The sequence below is a fragment of the Lycium barbarum genome, chromosome 10 (assembly GCF_019175385.1).
Source record: "Lycium barbarum isolate Lr01 chromosome 10, ASM1917538v2, whole genome shotgun sequence".
NCBI classification, from domain to species: domain Eukaryota; kingdom Viridiplantae; phylum Streptophyta; class Magnoliopsida; order Solanales; family Solanaceae; genus Lycium; species Lycium barbarum.
This window is the reverse complement of record NC_083346.1, coordinates 69,387,169-69,411,766: the sequence shown is the minus strand read 5'-3', so window position 1 is coordinate 69,411,766 and position 24,598 is coordinate 69,387,169.

The following is a 24,598-nucleotide window of genomic DNA, read 5'->3' as shown; positions in this document are numbered from 1 at the left end:
GATCGCCCTACCTATTCGGGGCCAGATCAGAGTGCCAGAGCTCCAGGATCCCAGTATAGAGCGGATTCTAGCAGGATGATGCCACCCCCGCCACGGTGTCCTCGGTGTGACAGGCCACACTCTGGAGAGTGTCGCGCCGGTACAGGTGCTTGTTTTACTTGTGGACGGGTTGGCCATTTGATGTGTGATTGCCCACTGAGGAATGAGGGAGAAAGAGCTCAGCCCGCCGGATCGGCAATTGGTTCGTCATCGACTGTGCGCCCTCCTGGACAGACTTCCCATGCTCCAGCAGGCCGTGGCCGAGGCATAGGAGGAGGGGCACCCAGTTCAGCCGGTCCTCCGCACCGTATATATGCATTGGCAGGACGGCAGGATCCTGAACCTTCCCCAGACGCGGCTACAGGTACACTATTGACATTTTCCTATTATATGTACGTGTTAAATTGATCTAGATTGTACTTTATCATGTACCGTCCTTTATATTACTGAACGTATTGGGAAATTGGAGATTTAGGACGAAAATAGCCGTACACATAGGTCAAAGGTGAATATTAGGGATTGTTGAGGTCAAAATAGTAATAAAAAGGAAGAGACGCGTTACGAGATCGTTTCGGAAATTGTCAAGACCCCAACTTACCCTAGATTACGTGATAAAGGCAGTGCGGGGGAGTGGAAACAAAAATACTAACATTAAGATACCGAAATACATTAAAGTTTCGATGTTAAGCGTGCTAGAGTGAGAACAATTTTGGGATGGGTGACCCCCTGGGAAATACGCTGAAAATTTCATAAATGTAGAAATAAGAGGTGAATGTGAAATCAGGGCAACCTAAGAGGAAATTAGAATATGTGGAGCGGTTAGACACCTTATAGAGGTCATGTAGGTTGAGACGAACTAGATTAGTGAACGAGGGAGAAAACACGACATAACTTTAGAATTAATGAACGTCTGAGTAACGTTTGGGAATGTTGGTAGGTAAAAATGGTAGTAATAAACACATATGAATGTAACATATCATTTATAACTGTAGAGTCCCAGAAGTAGTGTTGCGATATATAGAAGATACTAATCGGACGAAATTCAAGAAACGTAGTGAAAGGTATAAGTACAGATGTCACAGGGTAAGACCGATACTAGCTCCACACTAGTTAAGACTAGAAATTCTTAACACAGTAGTACACGGGAACATATTTAGCGAGAGGATAGACGTGACAAACTCCGCGATGAAGAAACTACAATTGTAGGAAGATCGCGGAAGGCGATGATTACTTAAAGGGCATAGGCGTGCATAGACCCTCTTAATAAAGGGGGGGAGAACGTGTTAGACCAATAATGAACTATGACGATTCAAGTTCCAACAAGGGGGACTTGTTAACTCAGGGCCAGAGTTCGGAGTTAAATCAATTGGCCTATGGCCAACAGACAACCTGAGCTTCTAAAATGGATATGTTAAGCGAAGTGTAAGATAACTACAAAGGAGACCTCCCCGAAGTATCATCATACATCACGAGACCAATCGAACATTCGAGGACGAATGTTCTAAAGGGGGGGAGGATGTTATATCCCGCATTTTTGTGCATTCAAACAATTCAAGGTAATCGCGGGAAGATAACAAGCAAGACCATATTTTTATTTTGTTTGGCATATGAGTTACTTATGAAGAATTTAGAAGCGGAAATATTAAGAAAGGCTAGGGGCAAAAAAGGTAAATTTGCAATATGACTCGTGGAAATATGGAGGAAGGCGAAGGGCAAATTTGGAATTTGGAATTTGGAAAAATTAAAATTTGTCATGAAGTGCAAAACAAAACACAAAAAAAAGGGGCTTGACCATTTGGGCCAAGGTTGGCCGTCCCCTTCTTGATGGGCCAAGCCCATATGGGGATTAAATGAATGGGATTAAAAGATGACTTAATAGTCATCTTATTCACATAGATCTCTAGAAAATTCAAGAACAAAAAAAAAGAGGAGAAGGAGCAAAACCAAAGGCCTATTCGGCCATAGCTTGCAAATTTTGATGATCAAAAATCTTGATCCAAAAAAATATTTCTTCTAGTATTCCTACTAATTTGAGGGTCCTCTTTAACGTGGTATAACTGTTGAGGCAAAAATCCTTGTCCTTATTGCAAGTTTACAACTCTAGCTAGGTGAAGGGTTGAAGGAAAAAGGTATGAATTCATCATCCTTTATATGTTTTAGATGTTTGTATATGATGTGGTATGTGAAAATGGATGGAATTTATGAAAATATCGATGATTGATTGTAGCTATGCAAAGGTAGTAGTTGGCCGTGTAGTGTGTGGTGTATGTATGGCCGTGTGTGTATGTTGTATTGTGAAAGGATAGTTAGCAAATTTCATCTAGTATTTTGGTTGTTATTGTAATGAAATCTATGGTGAGAAATGGAAGTTTAATAATTCTAGTTTAAGTTGTAGTAGTTGGAGACTTGTTTTAGAAGTTAATATGAATTGAATGTAATGTTCTTGCATCTATGGAAAATGAGGTTCTTAATATGATGTTGTTAGTGTGTAAATTATTTGGTTGTCGTACTTGAATATGAAGGAAGGAATTAGGTTGATATTATTCTTGTTGAATGGAAAGGTGTCGAGCGAAGTAGTATGTCGATTGAGTCATTTGAATGTTATGCGAATTGAATTGAATATAAATGAAATGTCATTGAATTGTAAGACAAGATTGCTAATGTTGGAATGAGTCTTGGATTAATTGTTGATGTTGTTGGCAAGATTTTTGGTATTATTGTTGATAGTTTGGCCGGGTTGAATTCCCGGATTGTTGTTGATTAAAAATTGGCCAAGATAGATTCTTGGGGACGGTGTATTTACAGGGGAAATGCTGCCGATATTTCGGTAGACAAAGTGTTAGTCTAGAATAAGGTTCTTAGACATCTATAGCTAATGTTTATATTCATTAATATTGTTATAGATTTTGGGAAGACCAAGAGTTAAGTTGGATTTACCAAGGAAGCGAACAAGGTATGTAAGGCCCGTCCCTTTTCTTTCAAGGCTTGATTCCGACGTCATGACTTTATAATTGCTTCCATATTTTTCCTAGTTTTCAAAATATAGATGTTTATGATTCTATGGCATGACTCCCTTCCGATATCTCGTAGATGTTTTTCCAAGAGTTGGAAACCTATGATTTCTAAAAGCTCCTTATAATGTTAAGGATTGGATACTTTCCATAGTGTCCTTACTCTCAAAAGTTGAAGTTTCATAAAGTTCAAGAGTTTCTTATAACACTAGGGATGAGTGAACATTATAAAGATAAAGAAGATGAAATGTTTATTATGATGAAAATGGTTACGTGTTTGAAAGTCTCAAGTTATGAAACCAATATGAATATGAGGATATTGAGTTAGTTCTTGACCTTAAACCTTATTCCTTAATTATGATTCTATTTTCTAAATACTTCAAGAACATAAGTTGACGCCTTATGAGTTTTCATAATCTTATTACATGTTTTCTCTTAATACCATTTTTATTTATAGTCTCGCCTTATAGTACTAGTTCCTCCAAGGTGAGACAAAGCGGCCATGGTTATTCCATAATGTAGTCGGAAGCTACCGACCTTACGTCACTCCGATACGGGTATGACTTTCTTTGGGCTCTCATGCATGCTATTTATATGCTATAAGTATATGTATACGTATATGGGGAAGATTGGGAAAGGGAAGGCGCTATAGACGCATAGCCACCTGATCAGTTGGAGTATGATACATGATATCGTCCCGGACGCGGGATGCCTGGACGCGGGATATATGGTTAAATGGATCGGAGCCGACGCCTCGGCAATATGATATGTTCTATTTTCTATATATATATATGTGAAAAGAAATGTTTTCCAAGAAAGTAAAGTATTATATGCACATATGGAGCGGGCTGCACGTTCCGCAACAATATGTTATAGTAAATGCACATATGGATCGGGCTGCACGTTCCGCAGCGCTAAGCATGCATAGTATCCGCCAAAGGGCACTTATATGTACAGGTTATGTTTCTACCTCATGATATGCTCTATATTTCTTTTATGTCATTATCCTTGTTCTATATTTCCCGTATGTTATTATTCATGCCTTACATACTCGGTACATTACTCGTACTGACGTCCCTTCTTGTGGACGCTGCGTTTTCATGCCGCGCAGGTACACAGGTAGACGGGCTTGACTCTTAGGAGCTTTGTCAGCAGTATTTGAAGGTGCTCCAGTCGTTCTGGAGCTCCAGCTTATTGGTAGTACTTTTGTGTACATACTCGGTCACGGCAGTACCCGGCCTTCCTTGTTAATATCTGTATTTTGTTAGAGGCTCGTAGACAGATATGTACAGCTAGATGTTTCAGAACCTTGTTTATCTCTGTCACTGTATAATGTGTCAGTAAAGTTATCAGTATACGTTTATAATGATGCTATTAATGATAGTGTTAATTAAGGAAATGACGGTATTCATTTATACGGCCCACCTAGTATTAATAGTACGACACGAGATAAGGGGTGCTCGGTACAAGTATCGGGTACCCGTCGCGGCCCTAGTTGGGTCGTGACACTAACTTCTTTGTAATATTAATTAGAATTATTAAGTATCCCTTCTTACATGTAGGGAAATCATGTACACCTTAACTTACGTTAGTCCATTCACCGCTCAGCAACCCAAAGTTCCGAGGTGTAACACTAGCGACAAGGTCATGTTGGATAAACACTCGGAATGTAAGGGTAAGAGAGATGGTGACAAGGATGTAGGGACTAATGAAGCTGACTAATGAAATACAAAGAGTTAGTACAGTGTATAACCAAGACCAACAGGTATCAAAAAGAGTAGCCCGAGGGTGCACCGAAGGAGTAAACGCAATGAGGGCACCGTAGAGAGAGAAAGGTAGCTGCCCACTAACAAGGAAACAAGGAGCGAGAAAAAAAAAGAGTACTTACAGGACGATGAATAGTTATGGCACGGCAAGTCAAGACTACCATAATGGAGAAAGGATAAGAGCGAGATGCTAGTAAATTTTCGATCATGTACATTAGGACAAAGAAGTGAAAGGAGATGACTGAAGGCAATAAAAGACTTAAAAAGAATGAGAAGAAACTGACCCAAGTTATAGTTTAAGCAAATGGTAATCGGACCCTAAAGGAAAAATAATTGTTCTAACGAATCAAAGATGGTGTCGTGGGTTGGCGATACAGCAACATTCGAGGACGAATGTTTCTAAGAGGGGAAGGATGTTACACCCCATATCTTCGAAGAACACTTATCAAATTTGAGACATAAGTACGTTGAGTTAGGGTTAAGTAAAACCACTTTGGAATATACGGAGCAAGCATTATTAAGTATATTTAATAAGTGAAGGATGTATATAAGGTATACCGGAAGGTTTTATAAGGAAATGAGTGGAAGAAATGGAGTAGTACGACTTTGGAGAAAGGATGGGTAATGTTTTGTGTGAATATTTTGGTCCAACTTGGGGGGAAAATATCTCTTAGCATATGAAGTGTTTTAAGGTGAAACAAAATCCTAAAATGAAGTTCGTCGAGTCTAGTTTCCAACTCAACAAACCTCTCGTCAATAGAACATCGAAGTACAGAATTATGGACGTTACAAGTTCAGCTGACAGAGCAGAAATGCGTGCTACAGTACTGCTACAATGTTACTACAGTAAAATGGTATAGTGAACCCGACCCGAATTTGACCCTATATAAAGGGTAATAACCCCCTTTTTTCATCAGATTTTCCAAGAAAATTCCAGAAATTGGAAGAGGGAAAGTGAGGGAACCAAAAGTGAGCAATGTTTAAGTCGCGGAGTAATGGTTTAGATCCGCGTAACGCATGGTGGTGATTCTAGTATTGTTTTGCGGTGGAATTTAGCGTGGATATTGAGGATATTGCTGTCTTAACAAGAAAGGAGGTATGAATCTTTCTCTTTTGGTATTATTTAAGGCTTATTTACGGAGATAAAGTCGCTAAACAATTGTGTAGTAAGTTGGTTAGTTATGGAAGTTGAAAAACAGCGTGTGGGCTGTTTTATGGTACATATTGGTCTTAGAAATGATGTTATTGATGTTGGTATTTTTGTTGTTGTTGTTGGTTGTTGGATTGTGACTTCGGGCAAGGCATATAAACAGGGGAGGTGCTGCCCGAATTTTGGCAGATTCTAAACGAAATTAAATTAAAGGCTTAAGATGAGCATATGACATTGAGCCTAATAATAGTATGAATGGTTTATATGTAGATTTATGAGCTTGGAACGATAAACGTTGAACGACTAAGGCAACCGAAAGGTATGTTAAGGCTCGTCCCTTTCTTTCAAAGGCATGATTCCTATGGTATGACTTCATAAATGTTTTCGTAACCTTCTTGTCTTCAAAAGATAAAAGTCCATGGTTCTTAAAATTTCTGATGATGTCAAGGATAGGAATGATTTTATGATGGTGACGACGATAATGATGATTTTGTATTTTAAGAACTCAAGTGTATGATTTCAAAGTGAGTATGAGAATGTGGAGCTACATCTAGATTTTCTCAGTTCTATTCATTGATGATGACTCTACTTCTAAAGGCTCCAAAGTGTATGTAAAGTTACCCTTTCTTTATTTATGGCATGACTTACATAAATTGAGCGAACAATGAACCTGTATGACTCCAACGAACTCTAGTTCTCAATGGTGCTTGACATGATAGTTGTCTTTAATTCTCAAGTGTTGGTTCATTCTGATTATTCTATTGAGTCTCAGATGATGATTTAGTTTGCATATGGTTGCTCAAGATATTCTACTCGTGCATACTGTTAATATATCATTCACCGAGTCCCGGGCCGGGTACGTAATCGTGCACAGTTTCATTGCATTGTTCACTGAGTCCCTCACTAGAGGGCCGGGTATGTATATTATATATTTCACTGAGTCCCATAATGGGACGGGTACGGTATATGACTATTTCACCGAGTCCCTCACTAGAGGGCCGGGTACGTATTATATTTCACCGCGTCCCTCACTAGAGGGTCGGGTACGTATTATATTTCACCGAGTCCCTCACTAGAGGGTTAGGTACGTATTATATTTCATCGAGTCCCTCATTAGAGGGCCGGGTACGATATATTATATATATACACGCATGACTCATTTCATAAGGCACAGATGCATTGGTATCTTTGATTTTCATACTCGTCTCCTGTCGACTTTTTGCTCAGCCATGATCTTATTTATTGTACTTCATGCTTTACATACTCAGTACATTTTCTGTCTGACCCCCTTTCTTCGGGGGCTGCGTTTCATGCCCGCAGGTACAGATACTCAGTGTGGTGATCCTCCAACTTAGGACTGCTACTCAGCTGCTTGGAGAGCTACATTGTGCCAGAGCTTGAGTCATTTTGGTACAGATCCTTTTCGTATCGACTTATATAAATTCAGGGGTACGGTGAGGCCTTGTTCCGCCGTGTCTTACTAGTGTGCTCGTAGAGGTCTGTAGACATATGTGGGTTGTATATATGATCTGGTCAGCCATACATACGTAGTTCGTTTTGGATGTCTTCGTGTATAGTGGTGGCCTTGTTGGCTTGCATATTTGTTGTGTCTTGATTAGCTATGACTTCTCAGGAGACAGGTTCATTTTCATCTATGACATGATGAGTTTACAACATGTTTTTACGGATTGCTAGATTGTTTTCAATTCAGTCTGATTAGATTATGTCCAGCAGGTTCGTATACGGGTGTCCAGCTTGGGCATCAGTCATGGCCCATCGGTTTGGGGTGTGACAGTTTAACAATTTCCATCGCTTGGTTGTTCTCCTTCAATGCTCACGTTTTTACCTTCAAGAGAATGTGCATTCACATTAGCTAATCGATTACATGAACGTGCTTACTAAAGCTAGAGAAAATTGGGCAGCATTTCCTTTGTTTATACAACCTTTCCCATATTGTATATCAACTCCCAAACATTCATAATAACGTTCACAATATCATAACCAAAAATCTTCATTCATCTACATTACCCTCGTTTCACAGTTCCACTTCAATTCATCCATAATCATGGTCATAGTATACTAGTGTGTTTTCTCACATATAATTCTTATCCGATGTCCTTAATATCATTTATAACATAACCATATCACAATACATCAATAATCGTGACTCAATTCAAGTTATCACTCAAAATGACACTATTCACACTTTCATGACCCATTTTCTATATCCTTTCACAATCCAAGTGATTCAACTTTCAACTACCTTAAACAACATGTAAATACCATAAAACTTACCTTAGATGATGTAGGAATGAAACTTGAGTGCAAACACTTCACTTGAGCAAAACCCTAGTTTCACCTTCACTTGGAGTCCTTGTCTTGGGTGAACTTTAATGAATTTCTTACACTTGATTTCCTTGGTTTGATGTAGTATCACTAATATCCCTTGAATTCTTGTTGGGGAAGTGTAGAGAGATGTTTTAGAGAGAAGGGGTATGAAGGAAAAATGAAATGAAATGAGACTTGGTCCCTTATTAAATACACAAATCTGTCCCGACCTATTTATACGGACACACATACGGTCCGTACAATTTATATGGTCCGTATGTGTGACCGTATAATGGTTCCAGCGGAGACTCTTCTCTGGACAAGTTATACGGCCAGATCTACGGTCCTTATCTTTTGTACGGTTCGTATACTGGACCGTACAATCCACAGTTTTTCCGAAAATCATTTTCGTCGACTCGTTTGATCTCCAATCCTTATGGAACCTTCTTGACACTTGTTTATCACTTCATTAACAATCTAGTGGTCGTTATAACTCTTCTTCAAAGCATCCTTTAATCATCATACATTGTTACTCGTAAATCCTTTCCGATACATCTCGTATGTCTTTCCTCCTCTAGGCAATCCTTCTTCTCTTACTTCGAATGTCTGTGAAATCTCATTTAGAATCGTCAAATATTATTTCTTACTTATCAAAACATCGCATACGTCGTACCCTTCGTCAGTCTATTCACTGTGCATGAACGGAAAATTTTCCGAGATGTAACAACATTTCTCATATAAACACATGGACATGTACCACAACCTCAAGTTCACCATATTCATATTATCTACTATGATTTCCAGCCAAAATAACATGTACGTAATACTTCAAAACAGTCCAAAACACAAGAACAACATACCTATGATTTTCAAAAAATCGGGCAGCACTTCCCCTATATCTTTTACCTCTTTCCAATTCAAACCAACACCAAAACAATAAGAATAACAAAAACATTATAATATCCAAGTTATTCCATCAATTTCCAGCCATAAAATACCACAAGAACAACTTCAAAATAGTTCAGCACTAAAAACATCACAACTACGATTTTCAAGCTTTATTTCAAAAGTTTTCAACCGTACAAGTTAGTCACGACTTCTATAGGCTAATTGTTACACCTCGGAAAATTTTTCGTTGATGCACAGTGGATAGACTAACAAAGGGCACGAAGTTTATGGTATTTCGATAAGTAAGGAATGACATTTGATGACCCTAATTAAGATTTCAAAGATGTTCGAGAAAGGGGGAGAAAGTTGCCAAGAGAAGGCAAGGCATACGATAGGTATCAGAAGAAAATTACGAGTAACAAGTTAAAGAGGATTTAGTGATGCTTTGGAGAAGTGTTATAACTTCCCTTAGATTGTAAATGAGGTGATAAACAAGTGCTAAGAAGGTTCCATAAGGATTGGAGATCAAACGAGTCGACGAAAACGAACTTCGGATCACTGGGGATTATACGGCCAAACATACTGGCCGTTAAAACATATGGACCGTACAATCAGCCCAGATTGGCACTATTCTCTGGACCAATTCTACGGCCAGACATACAGTCAGTATAATTTATACGGACCGTATATTGGTTCGTAGATCTGGTCGGGAATAGATTGGTGTATTTAATGAGGGATCAAGTCTTATTCCACTTCATTTCTATATTACACCCCTTCTCTATAAAACATATCTCTACATTTATTCCACATGAATTCAAGAGGTATTAGTGATCAACAACATAAACTAAGTGAATCAAGTGTGAGAAACCCATTAAAAGATCATCCAAGTCAAGAAATCTCATTAGAGATGAACTAGGGTTTCGGCTCAAGTGAAGTATTTCCACCCAAATCTTGTTCCTACAACATGTAAGGTAAGATTTATGGTATTTCCATGTTGTTTAAGGTATTTGAAAGTTGAAATACATGGATTGTAGAAGGATATAGAAAAATGGGTCATGAATGTGGAATAGTGCCACTTTGAGTAATAGCTTGAATTGAGTCATCATTCTTGATGTATTGTGATATGGATATGTTATAAATGATGTTAAGAACATGAGATAGACATTGTATATGAATGAATGTAAATATGTGTTATTACCATGGATATGGGTGATTGGGAGTGAGTTGAGAAATATAGATAATGTGGATGAATACAGACTATTGTTATGATATTTTGAATGTATTATTGACGTTTGGGAGTTGATATATGGTATGGAGGAATGTCGTATAAATAAAGGAGACGCTGTCCGATTTTATCCAAGTCTTAATCGCGTATGCTAGCTATCGATTTCTAATGATAGTGTGACTTTAATGAAGGTAGAAACGTGAGCGTTGAAGGAGAACACGTAAGTGGTAAAATAGTTGAACGGAAAGGTATGTAAGGCTAACCCTTCTTTCATAAGGCATGGTTCTTTGGCCAATCATCTAAATCTTCAATAAGTCTATGATGTCCTCTAAATGACTCTATCTTCAAAAGCTACTAAGCTTATGATTTTCGATATGTTACGATTGTACTAAGTTCCTCATATGACGAGTAATCCTATAAGGATAGATGTAACGATTACGACGATAATAGCGATGACGATAATGACAGTGGTGATAATAGTAAAGATGCTTATGAGCTACTATGTATATGTGTTATGTCCCGTGTTTTCGCATATTTGAAAATCGAGAAAAATGAATAAGACTTGTGTGTTATAAGGAAATATTTTGATTCTAGATAATATGACTATGTTGGTTATGAAACTATTGGTGCTAAGTCATTGGGGAAGGCCGAGGGTAAATTTGGAATTTCGGAAATTAGTTTCGGGAATTACAAAATGAGACTTCAACGAATTGGGCCAAAAAAAAAAATTGGAACAAAATTTGAGCCCAAGTGTAAGGGGTGGCCGGCCAAGGCTTGGCCCAAGCCCCATTTTAAGTGGTCATGTGATTACCACATGACCCTTAATCAAGTATACAACATCCTTAGCTATTAGAATGTTCAAGAAACAAAAACATAAACCATTGAGCTCCAAAAAAAAGGCTCTCGGCCGAAACCCCATAGAAGAGAAAAGAAAATTTTCTAGCCTTGATCTTAGTCTTAAAAATCTTGTTCTTCTTGTATTCGTAGAGTACGCAAGACGCTCTCCGACGTGATACAAGTAGTTTGGCGAAAGAGCGACGCTTGCGGCAAATCGGAATTTCAAGAAAAATGTGAGAAATCTATGTTTTTATGTTATGAAATGGGTTTATATGTTATAGTGATTGATGTTGCATGAAGATTATGGAATGGTGTTGTGTTTGTGCATGGCGTGTGTGTGTGAGAAGGGTGTGATTGGCCGTGAGCCATAATGTGGTGGAGGGGAGGTGAATTTGATTTTGTTTAGTTTGTTAGTTGTGTCGTTGTGGCATTTATGATGTAAATGAATGTTAAACGAATTGAATTGGCATTGAAAATGGTTGCGGATTATTGTGGGAAAGTATATGATTTTGGTATATTTGTGTATATCATTGTATAATTATGATATTAAGGCTTTAAATGTGACTTATGGTTGTTGTTAATGAACTTGGAATGAAACAATGTAAGTTGGAATGTTCGTCGGAATTTTTGATGTTTCGGGTGAAATATGGAAAGTAAGGACTTCTTGAAATTATGTATAGTGTTTGGAACCTAATTGGGATGTGCTTGAATAACCTTGAATGGGTGAATGAATACAATAAGGTGAACATTAGTTTGGTATTGTGAAGTTTGAATGAAAGTTGTCAACTTATATGGTAAGGAAGAATATTGAAGTTAAAGTGCTTTAGTTGTGGTTTGTGTTGTTTGTGATGTTTGGGTTGTTGTTGTTGATGTATTTTGAGCCGAGCTAAGTCTCGGGGGTGTTAGATATATAGGGGAAGTGCTGTCGAAATTTCGGTAGGCAGAAATGAAGTTAATGGAATTTTTAAGCTTAAGAATCTCTAATAGGTAACTTTGACCATTTGCAGATTCTGGACGAAACGGGATTTGATTTTAGGGTGAGCATAAGACGTTTCTAAGGTATGTAAAGTTTCCCACTTCTTCTTTTGACATGTCTTAGTATGTTAGGTTGATATCGGAACCCCGGGAGAAATTCTGCTCCTCGAAATCCGATCTAGAAAATGGCTACTATTCATTCAATTCAATTGAAGCCTAATGTTCCTATTTTGGCAAGAAAGCAATCAAACGTCCGAAGCTTATGCAAATGCAATCGGATTACTTTGAAATCTTTATGTATGATCTTATAGACCCGAAATGTTCATAAATTATGTTCGCCACCTCGACTTGACCCGGGGTGCGCCCGCTGACCCCGAGATGCCTTATTTGTCCTACTAGGCTCTCTTTTTGGATAAGCTTCGACAAAGAATCTTCGATTTTGAAATTGTCCTCTATGAAATAATGTTCGGAACACTATGATGTAACAAACTATGTTTTGAGCCATACGTACCACTTTGGAAACATTTTGTGAAATAAACTTTCGTACTAACTAATTATTTGACTATTTTGGTTAATGAACTGACTTATGAAGTAATCAAGTTTTGAAAGGCTATTTTAATATACAAAGTGCATTGTTTGCTCACGACTCCGCTCGTGCCTTACTATGACTTCGTTCACCGGTTCCCGGGCCGGTTATGATTCGTGCGCTCTATGATGATTCGGCCGTATGCTGTGTTACGGTTCCCCGAGGCCTCGCCATAGGGCCGGGTTCCGTTTGGAGTTATGCTGTGATATGGCTGTGATGTGATACGCTCATATGTGTGTGTTCGGCGATGTACGGAGATTTGAACCTTCTGGTGTTATGCTGTGTGTGGCACCAGCGTCGGAGTGGTGACCACGTTACTGAGCTTTGCATGATTTTGTTTGCATTATGTATATATGTTTTTGATAAACATTTGATATACTGTTCGGCATTTCTCTCCTTTGTGTTCTGTTTGCTTTCAGTTGTGGCCTATATTTTTGTACTCCATGCTTTACATACTCAGTATATCTTTCGTACTGACCCCTTTCTTCGGGGGCTGCGTTTCATGCCCGCAAGTACAGACGCCGGTGATCCACCACTGTAGGCTCCACTTCTGCTATTTCGGAGTACTCCTTTGATTCGGAGTCCACTTTTGGTATATATACCTTTCGCCATGTATATATTTCTGCATATCTGACTATTTGGGTACGGCGGGGCCCTGTCCCGTCATATTATTCTGTCGGTCAGTTTAGAGGTCTGTGGACATGTCTGTATGCTAATGTGTATATGTTGTTTGGGCGATCCCATACGCCGAGGCGGCCGGTCAGCATATGTTTGTGCATTGCTTTGATTAGCCCTGTGTGGCCTCTGTTGGTGTTTGTTGTGTACAGGGTTATTCTGGTTAGTCCGAAAAACAAAGGAAACTCTGCCGAAATGTTTCTGGATATTATCTGTATTTGGAATATAGCCTTGTCGGCTTTTGCAATATATATTTGAATACGTTTGATAGATGGGTTTGGGTGCCCAGATCGGGCACTAGTCACGGCCTACGGGGTTGGGTCATGACAAAAGTGGTATCAAAGCAGTTTGTCCTCGGAGTGTCTACAGGCCGTGTCTCGTAGAGTCTTGTTTATCGATGTGTTGTGCACCACATCTATAAACAGGAGGCTACAGGGCATTTAGGATGTTACTTTCTTTGGAATCTTAGATCGTGCGATAGAGCTGTGCTATTAGGATGATTTTGATCTGACTCGTTCTTGTGTTTGCAGTGATGCCTCCGAAGAAGGAAACAGCGGCCCAGATGTTGTAGGAACGAGCCTTGGTCGAAATACTTCACTTGAGAAAAAACCTTAGTTTTCCTTCAATAAGATTTTCTTGACTTGAATATTCTTAATGGGTTTCCTTATAGTTGATTCACTTGATTTGTGTTATTGATGACTAATAATCCTTGAAATCTTATGGAATAAATGTAGAGAGATGTTTTAGAGAGTGGGGATGAAATGTGGAAATGAAATAATAAACTTGGATCCCTTATTTAATGACTTAAAATCTGGTCTGGAGTGAACAGTACAGTGGTCGTAAACTTGGTTTACGGTCCGTATTCCAGTTTACGGACCGTCCTTCGTGGTCATGTTTTATCACAACAGAACCAGAAACTCAGGCTGAGATGTGGTGATTTACGGACACAGTTTACGAGCCGTAAATCACTTTACGGTCTGTATTTTGGGTCGTATTTAACCATTTGATCATTTGGCAGAAAGTTGAAGTTTTAGTAGCCAAAATACGACATGGAAATTTACGGGCCGTATACCACTTTACGGTCCATATTTCATTTGACGTGCAACTGGCCAAAATGCAGATCTGCAACTTTCCACATTTTTAGAACCTATAATTATTCATTATGGAGCATAACCTATCTCTTATTGCAATTGCCTTCGGAATCTTACTTATGTAAGTCAAACATCGTTCCCTTCTTATTAAAACATCATATACTCGTATTCTTCGTTTGTCTATTCACTGTACGTTCACGGGGGAATTCCTGAGGTGTAACATTCTCCCCCCCCCCCCCCCCCCTCCTTAAGAACATTCGTCCTCGAATGTTAACGTCTTCGGGGATTCTATAAAAATTTCGCCAGAGTCTCCCCTATAATATGGCACTACCATCCTATCACAACAACCCAAAATATCATCGCCTCATAGGGCTACGTCACAATATCAACATATCTATGGCCACACACGACCAAAAGCATGAAAAGGAAATCATACAAACCTCATACCGCTGATGTTTCATCTTGAATCTCTCCCAAGGGCTGAAATAAATGAGGGTATCTGGATCGCATACTTTCTTCCGCTTCCCATGTCATTTCTTCTCATTTACTGCTTCTCCATAAAACCTTAACTGAGGCCACTTTTTTGTTTCTAAGCCTCAGTACTTACCAATCTAGTATGGCAATGGGCACTTCTTCATAAGTCAACATTTCTGTCACTTGCACATCGCTTATTGGCACGATCCTAGTAGGATCTCCAACACATTTTCGACGCATCGAGACATGGAAAACTGGGTGAACTGACTCCAAATCCGGAGGTAGATCTAATTCGTAGGCCACTTTGCCCACTTTGCGCACAATCTCATAAGGTCAAATGTACCGGGGACTAAGCTTCCCCTTTTTGTCAAATCTCATTACACCTTTCATCGGTGACACTTTCAAGAATACCCAATCTTTCACTTGGAACTCTAAGTCTCTTCGGCGATTATCCGCATAGGACTTTTGACGACTTTGGGCTGCTAATAACCGATCTTGTATGAGCTTGACTTTCTGTATGGCTTGCTGGACCAAGTCTGGCCCTATCAGTCTGGCCTCTCCTATTTCAAACCACTCAATTGGGGATCTACACTTTCGCCCATATAAAGCTTCATACGGTGCCATTTGGATGCTAGAATGATAACTGTTATTGTAAGCAAATTCAATGAGTGGCAAATGGTCATCCCAAATTCCTCCAAAATCTATCATACATGCCCGCAACATAACCTCAAGAGTCTAAATGGTACGCTCGGCTTGTTCATCAGTTTGCGAGTGAAATTCCGTACTAAGGCTCACCTGGGTTCCTAGACCCTCTTGGAAAGACTTCCAAAAATTGGCTGTAAACTGAGTTCCTCCGTCTGAGATAATAGATACTGGAATACCATGGAGTCTCACTATCTCTTTGACATAAAGCCTCGCATATTCTTCTGCCACATAGGTCGTTCTGACCGGTAAGAAATGAGCTGACTTTGTGAGCCTATCTACAATTACCCATATAGAGACATACTTGCGTCGAGAACGGGGTAAGCTTGTAATGAAGTCCATGTTAATCACTTCCCACTTCCAAGTTGGGATTTCTATAGCTTGCAACAATCCACCCGGCTTTTGGTGCTCGATTTTCACTTGTTGAAAATTGGGACATTGAGCTACGAATCCCGCTATGTCTTTCTTCATTCCATTCCACCAATATACAGACTTAAGGTCATGACACATTTTCGTCGCTCCGGGGTGAACAGAATAACGGGAATAATGAGCTTCTTTCAATATCTGGTGGCGTAGACCTGCCATATCGGGAACACACAATCTGCCTCGACATCGGAGAACGCCATCTCCTAAAATATCAAATGAGGACTCCTCCTTCTGAGGGAGTGTATCTCTGTAATGCATTAGCATGGGATCTTCATATTGTCGCTCTTTCACTTCTGCTACTAGCGACGAGACTGCTGAATTCTGAATAGTAGCTCCCTTGCTACCTGAGTCCACTACTCAAACTCCTAGGCTAGCTAACTGTTAGAGCTCACGAGCCATTTCTCTTCTCTCTGGTCGTACACCACATAAACTTCCCATAGATCTACGGCTAAGAGCATTAGCTACAACATTTGCCTCTCTAAAACATCTCTCTACATTTATTCCATAAGAATTCAAGAGGTATTAGTGATAAACAACATAAACTAAGTGAATCAAGTGTAAGAAATCCATTAAAAGATCATCCAAGTCAAGAAATCTCATTAGAGATGAACTAGGGTTTTGGATCAAGTGAAGTATTTCCATCCAAAGCTTGTTCCTACAAAATCTAAGGTAAGATTTATGGGATTTCCATGTTGTTTAAGGTATTTGAAAGTTGAAATACTTGGATTGTAGAAGGATATAGAAAAATGGGTCATGAATGTGGAATAGTGCCATTTTGAGTAATAGCTTGAATTGAGTCATGATTCTTGATGTATTGTGATATGGATATGTTATAAATGATGTTAAGAACATGAGATAGGCATTGTCTATGAATGAATGTAAATGTGTGTTATGACCATGGATATGGGTGATTGGGAGTAAATTGAGAAATATAGATAATGTGGATGAATAAAGACTATTGTTATGATACTGTCAATGTATTATTGACGTTTGGGAGTTGATATATGGTATGGAGGAATGTCGTATAAATAAAGGAGATGTTGTCTGATTTTCTCCAAGTCTTAATCGTGTATGCTAGCTATCGGTTTCTAATGATAGTGTGACTTTAATGAAGGTAGAAACGTGAGCGTTGAAGGAGAACGTGCAAGTGGTAAAATAGTTGAACGGAAAGGTATTTTAGGCTAACCCTTCTTTCATAAGGCATGGTTCTTTGGCCAATCATCTAAATCTTCTATAAGTCTATGATGTCCTCCAAATGTGTCACGACCCAAACCGATGGGCCATGACTAGTGCCCGAGCTGGGCACCCTTATACGACCCGCTAGATATAATCAGATTGATACTAAGGACAATGTGGAAATATGTAAAACATGTTGTAGACTCATAATGCCATATATCAGAATGAACCTGTCTCCTGAAGATTCACAGTTAACCAAACATAACAAAATACATAAGCCGACAAGGCTGCCAATATACACGGGAATATCCAAAACATAACTACATCTGTATAGCTGACCAAACCATATACATAACCCACACTTGTCTACAGACCTTTAGGAGTATGACAAAGTCTATATAAGAAGATCTGTACCAAAACAGCTCAAGCTCCGGGACAATGGAGCTCTCCAAACAGCTAGGTAGAAATCCTAAGCCGGAGGGTAACCAAGCTGAGGATATGTACCTGCGGGCATAAAACGCAGCCCCCGAAGAAAGGGGGTCAGTACGAATAGTGTACTGAGCATGTAAGGCATGAAATCAATATATACATTAAATCATGGAAAACATTTGAGGCGTGTCAATGAATGGGCAAAATAAATGCATCAGTATAGTTATATCAAAGAAACACATATATCCATAGAAATATCACAACAAAGGCCACAGCGTCACCGCCTGTCAATTGTGCCATATATATACACATCACAACAAAGGCCACAGCACACCCCCTGTCAACTGTGCCATATATATACACATCACAACAAAAGCCACAGCACACCCCCTGTCAACTGTGCCATATATATACACATCACAACAAAGGCCACATCACACCCCCTGTCAACTCTGCCATACATATACACATCACAACAAAAGCCACAGCACACCCCCTGTCAACTGTGCCATATATATACACAACAAAGGCCACAACACACCCCCTGTCAACTGTGCCTTACATATACATGAAGAATGAAAATGAGTGCAGTGCATAATCAAAATGAAATAATAGAGCTCTTTGTGATGTCACAAAATAGTCATATGCATATATTATACTCATGGCATGCATAGGAGTTCAAATGAAAACTATCGCTCTATCCCACCTTGGAGGAACAATTTATAAGGTGAGATCAACAACAATGAAATAAATCGAGAAAATCATGAAATAGCTTAACATTTTTATATCATCGTTGAAATCATATTTGAGACCTTTAAGCATAAAATCATCCTCAACGTAATCCTCATAAAAACATTCTCGTTCTTAACATCATAAGAAGCTTTAAGATTCGTAAACTTTTATCTTTCAAATAAAGGAGGTTATGAAAACACTTATGGAATCATACCATAGGAATCATGCCTTTGAAAGAAAAGAACGAGTCTTAACATACCTGTTCAACCTCCTAGTAGCTGCGCGTATGTGTCCGAGCTCTCAACACTTGTAGAATATGAAAAATGAAGTAAATGAAAATCAGCCCGTCGTGACTTCCACGGACACTTATACGGTCCGTATAAGTGGTCGTGGTTTACGAACCAGAAAATCATCTCCCTTCTGGGATTTATATGGACCGTATAAAGTTATACGGAAGGTAAAAGTGGTTGTATAACTCCATTTCTCTAAAATGGTTTCCCTCGTTTCGTCCGATCTCAAATCCTTGTGGAACCTTCTTAACACATGTATAATACTTCATTAACCATACAATAGGCTCTATAGCATCCCTTCAAAACATCACCACATAAACATTAGCTCAATCATAGCGGAACCTTTCCGAACACGACTTACGTTTCGCTCCCTTTAACAAACTAAACTTCACATATTCATAGAACTTCAAAATCTTATTGTATGAACCTCAAGATATCTAATCTTTTGCTTAACCTCGTAGGGATTTCATAATCACCTTAAGCTCACATTAGCCTATCCACAAGGCAACACATACGGAATTTTTGAGGTGTAACATTCTGCCCCCTTTAAGAACATTCGTCCTCGAATGTTAGGTCTTCGGGGATTATATAAAAATTTCGCCAGACTTTCTCCTATAATATGGCACTACCATCCTGTCACAACAGCCCATAATAATAATGCCTCACAGGGCCATAACACAATAGCAATAGAATTTGGCCACACACGACCCAAATGCATAAAAAGAAAACATACATACCTTATCACCTTGATGCCTCATCTTGGATCTCTTCTAGGGGCTGAAATATGTGCGGGTACTTGGATATCATAATTTCTTCCGCTTCCCATGTCATTTCTTCTCGTTTATTGTTTCTTCATAAAACCTTAACTTAGGCCACTTCTTTGTTTCTGAGCCTCCGTACTTTCCTATCTAATATGGCAATGGGTACCTCTTCATAAGTCAACTTTTCTGTCACTTGAACATCATTTACTGGCACGATCCTAGCAGGATCTCCAACACATTTACGAAGCATTGAGACATGGAAAACTGGGTGAACTGACTATAAATCAGGAGGTAGATCTAACTCATAGGCCACTTTGCCTATTTTACGCACAATCTCATAAGGCCCAATGTATCGGGGACTAAGTTTCCCCTTTGTGCCAAATCTCATTTCGCCCTTCATTGGTGACACTTTTAAGAATACCCAATCTTTCACTTGAAACTCTAAGTCCCTTCGACGATTATCCGCATAGGACTTTTGACGACTTTGAGCTGCTAATAACCGATCTTGTATGAGCTTGACTTTCTCTATGGCTTGCTGGACCAAGTCTGGCCCTATCAATTTAGTCTCTCCTACCTCAAACTACCCAATTGGGGATCTACACTTTCGCCCATATAAAGCCTCATACGGTGCCATTTGGATGCTAGAATGATAACTATTATTATAAGCAAATTCAATGAGGGGTAAGTGATCATCCCAATTTCATCCAAAATCTATCATAGATGCCCGTAACATATCCTCAAGAGTCTGAATGGTACGTTTAGCTTGTCCGTCGGTCTGCGGATGAAATGCCGTGCTAAGGCTCACTTGGGTCCCTAAACCCTCTTGGAAGGACTTCCAAAAATTAGTTGTAAACTGAGTCTCTCTATCAGAGATAATAGATACTGGGACATCATGGAGTCGCACTATCTCTTTAACATAAAGCTTTGCATAATCATCCGCTACATATGTCGTTCTGACTGGTAAGAAATGAGCTGACTTCGTGAGTCTATCTACAATCACCCATAAGGAATCATACTTACGTCGAGAACGGGGTAAGCCTGTAATAAAGTTCATGTTAATTACTTCCCACTTCAAAGTTGGAATTTCTATAGCGTGCAACAATCCGCCCGACTTTTGGTGCTCAATTTTCACTTGTTGACAGTTAGTATATTGGGCTACGAATTCCGCTATATCTTTCTTCATCCCATTCCACGAATATATAGATTTAAGATCATGGTACATTTTCGTCGCTCCAGGGTGGACAGAATAACGGGAGCAATGGGCTTCTCTCAATATTTGGTGGAGTAAACCAGCCACATTAGGAACACATAATCTGCCTCGGCATCGGAGAACTCCGTCTCCTGCAAGCTCAAATGATGACTCCTTCATCTGAGGGAGTGTATCTCTGTAATGCATTAGCATGGAGTCTTCGTATTGTCGCTCTTTTACTTCCGCTACTAGCGACGAGACTGCTGAATTCTGAATGGTAGTTCCCCTGCTATCTGAGTCCACTACTCCAACTCCTAGGCTAGCTAACTGCTTGAGCTTACGAGCCATTTCTCTCTTCTCTGGTTGTACATCATACAAACTTCCCATAGATCTACGGCTGAGAGCACCAACCACAAACATTTGCCTTTCCAGGGTGATATAAGATATCAACATCATAATATTTTAGCAATTCCAACCATCGTCGTTGCTGCAAATTCAACTCTTTCTGCTTGAAGATATACTGAAGGCTCTTATGATCTATATAAATATCCACATGGACACCATATAAATAATGTCTCCATATCTTTAGTGCATGAATCACTGCAGCCAATTTCAGATCATGGGTTGGATAATTTTTCTCATGCTTTCGTAATTCCCTTGAAGCATACGCAATCACTTTACCATGTTGCATCAATACACAACCTAGCCCAATGCCTGAAGAATCGCAATAAACAACATATCCTTCCTGTCACACCCCAATTCTGATAGGGCATGATGGGCACCCAACTCTTACTTAGAGTTGAGCGAACCCTCTAGCATTCACATAATGAAACTGGACATATAATTTATTTATTTTTTGGAAATATAATAAAGTACTTTCAGTCAAACCATAGAAATTTGCAAACGATACTCAATTAATCAAAAATCGAATAATTCAAACTGACATGTCGGCCTACATGGTCGCTTTACTCAATGCATGACATCTCAACATACTAACCACAGGACAGTGTCTGCAAAGTCTCTAAGAGTAAACACCTGAATCATATGAATCGGGACAGGGCCCCGACATACCTATACACACATATGATAGCCATAATGACTCGGCACTACTCCAAGAAGAAAATGGAGTTTTCCAATCCCAGGTGATAGCCAATCACCCTAGCTGAATACTTTTACCTGCAAAATAATCTGGGACTGTGTGGCATGAACACAGCGCCCCCAGGCAAAGGACGTCAGTACGAACAATCTACCGAGTATGTAAGGCAGCATTTGTTATATCCCGAATTTTTATACGTCGAACTATTCGTAAGCTAATCGACATAAGTTAAGGACGGGATTATTTTGGGATATAAAATTAGTGCCTTTAATTCTCGATTTTAATTAGTGAACAATTCGTTTATAAATTTTAATTAGTATAGAAATATTATTGGAGATTAGGGACAAATTGACTATGATTAGATTATTAAGTGGGGATTAGTTATTAATTGAGATTAATTAAGGTAGCTAATTAGACACCAAGAGGACCCCACCGATTTTAATAAAAAAAATAGGATAAAATAAATAAAACAAGATATTTATTAAGTAAAATAGGTGGATGATTCACTATGGGGGGGGGGGGGGTACGTGTCCTATACATGGGCAAGATATATATAGCTACATTGTGACTAATCTTGCCATGTAATTTCATTTGCAAACTTAACAATTGAAAGCTAAGGGAAAGACATAGCCATGGCTGCCAAGGTTCGGCCATGGCAATCCCTTTATTTAAAAAAAAAAAACATTTTCTTTCTATTAAAATTTCAAGATATCTCACACGTTCAAGAAGGCACAACATAAAGTATTGAACCGAGAAAGAAGAAGCGGTGCAATTGGTGCAAGTGAGTGTAGAATTTGCTCCGATTAAATTAAGGTAAGATCTTCTCATTTCATGGCATAATTGGATTAATGGAATTGTTGAGTTGAAAAGATTAAAAGTGTGGTTTATGTTCATATGTTGTTATTCGTGTTGTCGTTGAGGTTGATTTTAAATTTGGAAGAAAGAAGTGTATAACGTATCGTATATGAAGCATATGTTGGTCTGTTTGGCGTATGATCTTAAATGTTAATGATTGGATTGGAAAAGGATTAAGAAAGGTTACTGGATTGTTTGAGTTGTTTATGGGTTGCATTGTAAGGATTTGATATCAATATTTCTATTACTATCGTTATTAGTATTTCTATGATAACAGGAGGTTAATTGGAAGTTCGGATTAAGCGAGTTATATAGTGGAAATGCTGCCCGATTTCCGTTAAGTTCTTAACTAATAAAAATCCTAATCAAGAAAGTATGAATTGAAGAATGATTCCTATAGGTAATTGGTTGCAGATTTATAAGCTAGAAAGTATAGTTTACTAACGATAACGTTACTTTCATAATGAATAGGCTAAAGGGGCGGCGAAGCGAACTTGACTACGGTTAACCTATAACAGGTATGTAAAGTTAGCCTTTCTTTCTTTTTTGGCATGATCTTTGTGAAACGAACAGACGACGTATATATATATGACTCCAAAGAAGTTCCTATTCTTAGAGCCACTAGGATGGCCAATGTTCTTGATTTCCAGAAGCTATTTCATTATGCCTGGATACATGTATATGATTCCGGAAGTTCTATTTTGATATAATCCATAGTGACATTCGAAAGGTATTTTATATGATTATTGTCTTGATTTTCAAATGATAGCTCGTTTTGATTATTCTATCGAGTCTCAGATGTGTTTTAACTTGCATATGGTTCCTCACTAATCTGCTCGTGCATGCTTCAATATGTCTTTCACTGAGTCCCGGGCCAGGATACGTTTTCGTGCACAGTTTCACTGCATTGTTCACCGAGTCCCTCACTAGAGGGCCGGGTACGGTATATATATATATGTATATGATGGTGTTATGATGTGATGATGTGATGGTGTTATGATGTGATGATGTAATGGTGTTATAATGTGATGATGGCGCCAAGGATGGTATGTGGCGACCTTCTTCATCGAGTCCCATAATGGGCCGGATATGATAGATGATATTGATATGCATAATTTTCATTTCATAAGGCAAGTGTATTGATATTTTAAAAGTCATACTTGTTTCTGGTAATCTCTATTTCAGTTATGATCCTCTTTATTGTATTTCATCCTTTATATACTCAGTACATATTTCGTACTGACCCCCCTTTCTTCGGGGGACTGCGTTTCATGCTCGCAAGTACAGATAGTCGGTTGGGTGACCCTTCAGCATAGGACTTCTACTCAGCTGTCTTGGAGAGCTCCGTTGTTCCGGAGCCTAGACTTTTGGTACAGATCTTATGATGTATTTATATATGTTTACCCAGGGGTACGGCGGGGCCCTGTCCCGTCATATTTCGCTATCGATATTCTTATAGGTTTGTAGAAATATGTGTGGGTTGTGTATAACTTTGTTCAGCTGTGTCTATACGATGTGCTATGGATATGCTCTTCTGTAGTGGCAGCCTTGTCGGCTTGCGTATCATGTTGATATGTTGTGGCAGCCTTGTCAGTTTGCGTATCATATTATGTTCTGATCAGTTGTGACTCCCCAGGAGACCGGTTATTTGGATATATGTATATATGATGATGTTATGAACCCTTGGAGTTCTTTTGCAAGTTTCCATATTGATTTTAGCTTCAGTTGACTATATCTAACAGGTAAGTATACAAGTGTCCAGGTCGGGCACTAGTCATGGCCGACTGGGTTGGGTCGTGACAAAAGTGGTATCAGAGAAGTTCATGCTCGGAGTGTCTACAGACCGTGTCTAGTAGAGTCTTTTTTATCGGTGTGTTGTGCACCACATCTATAAATA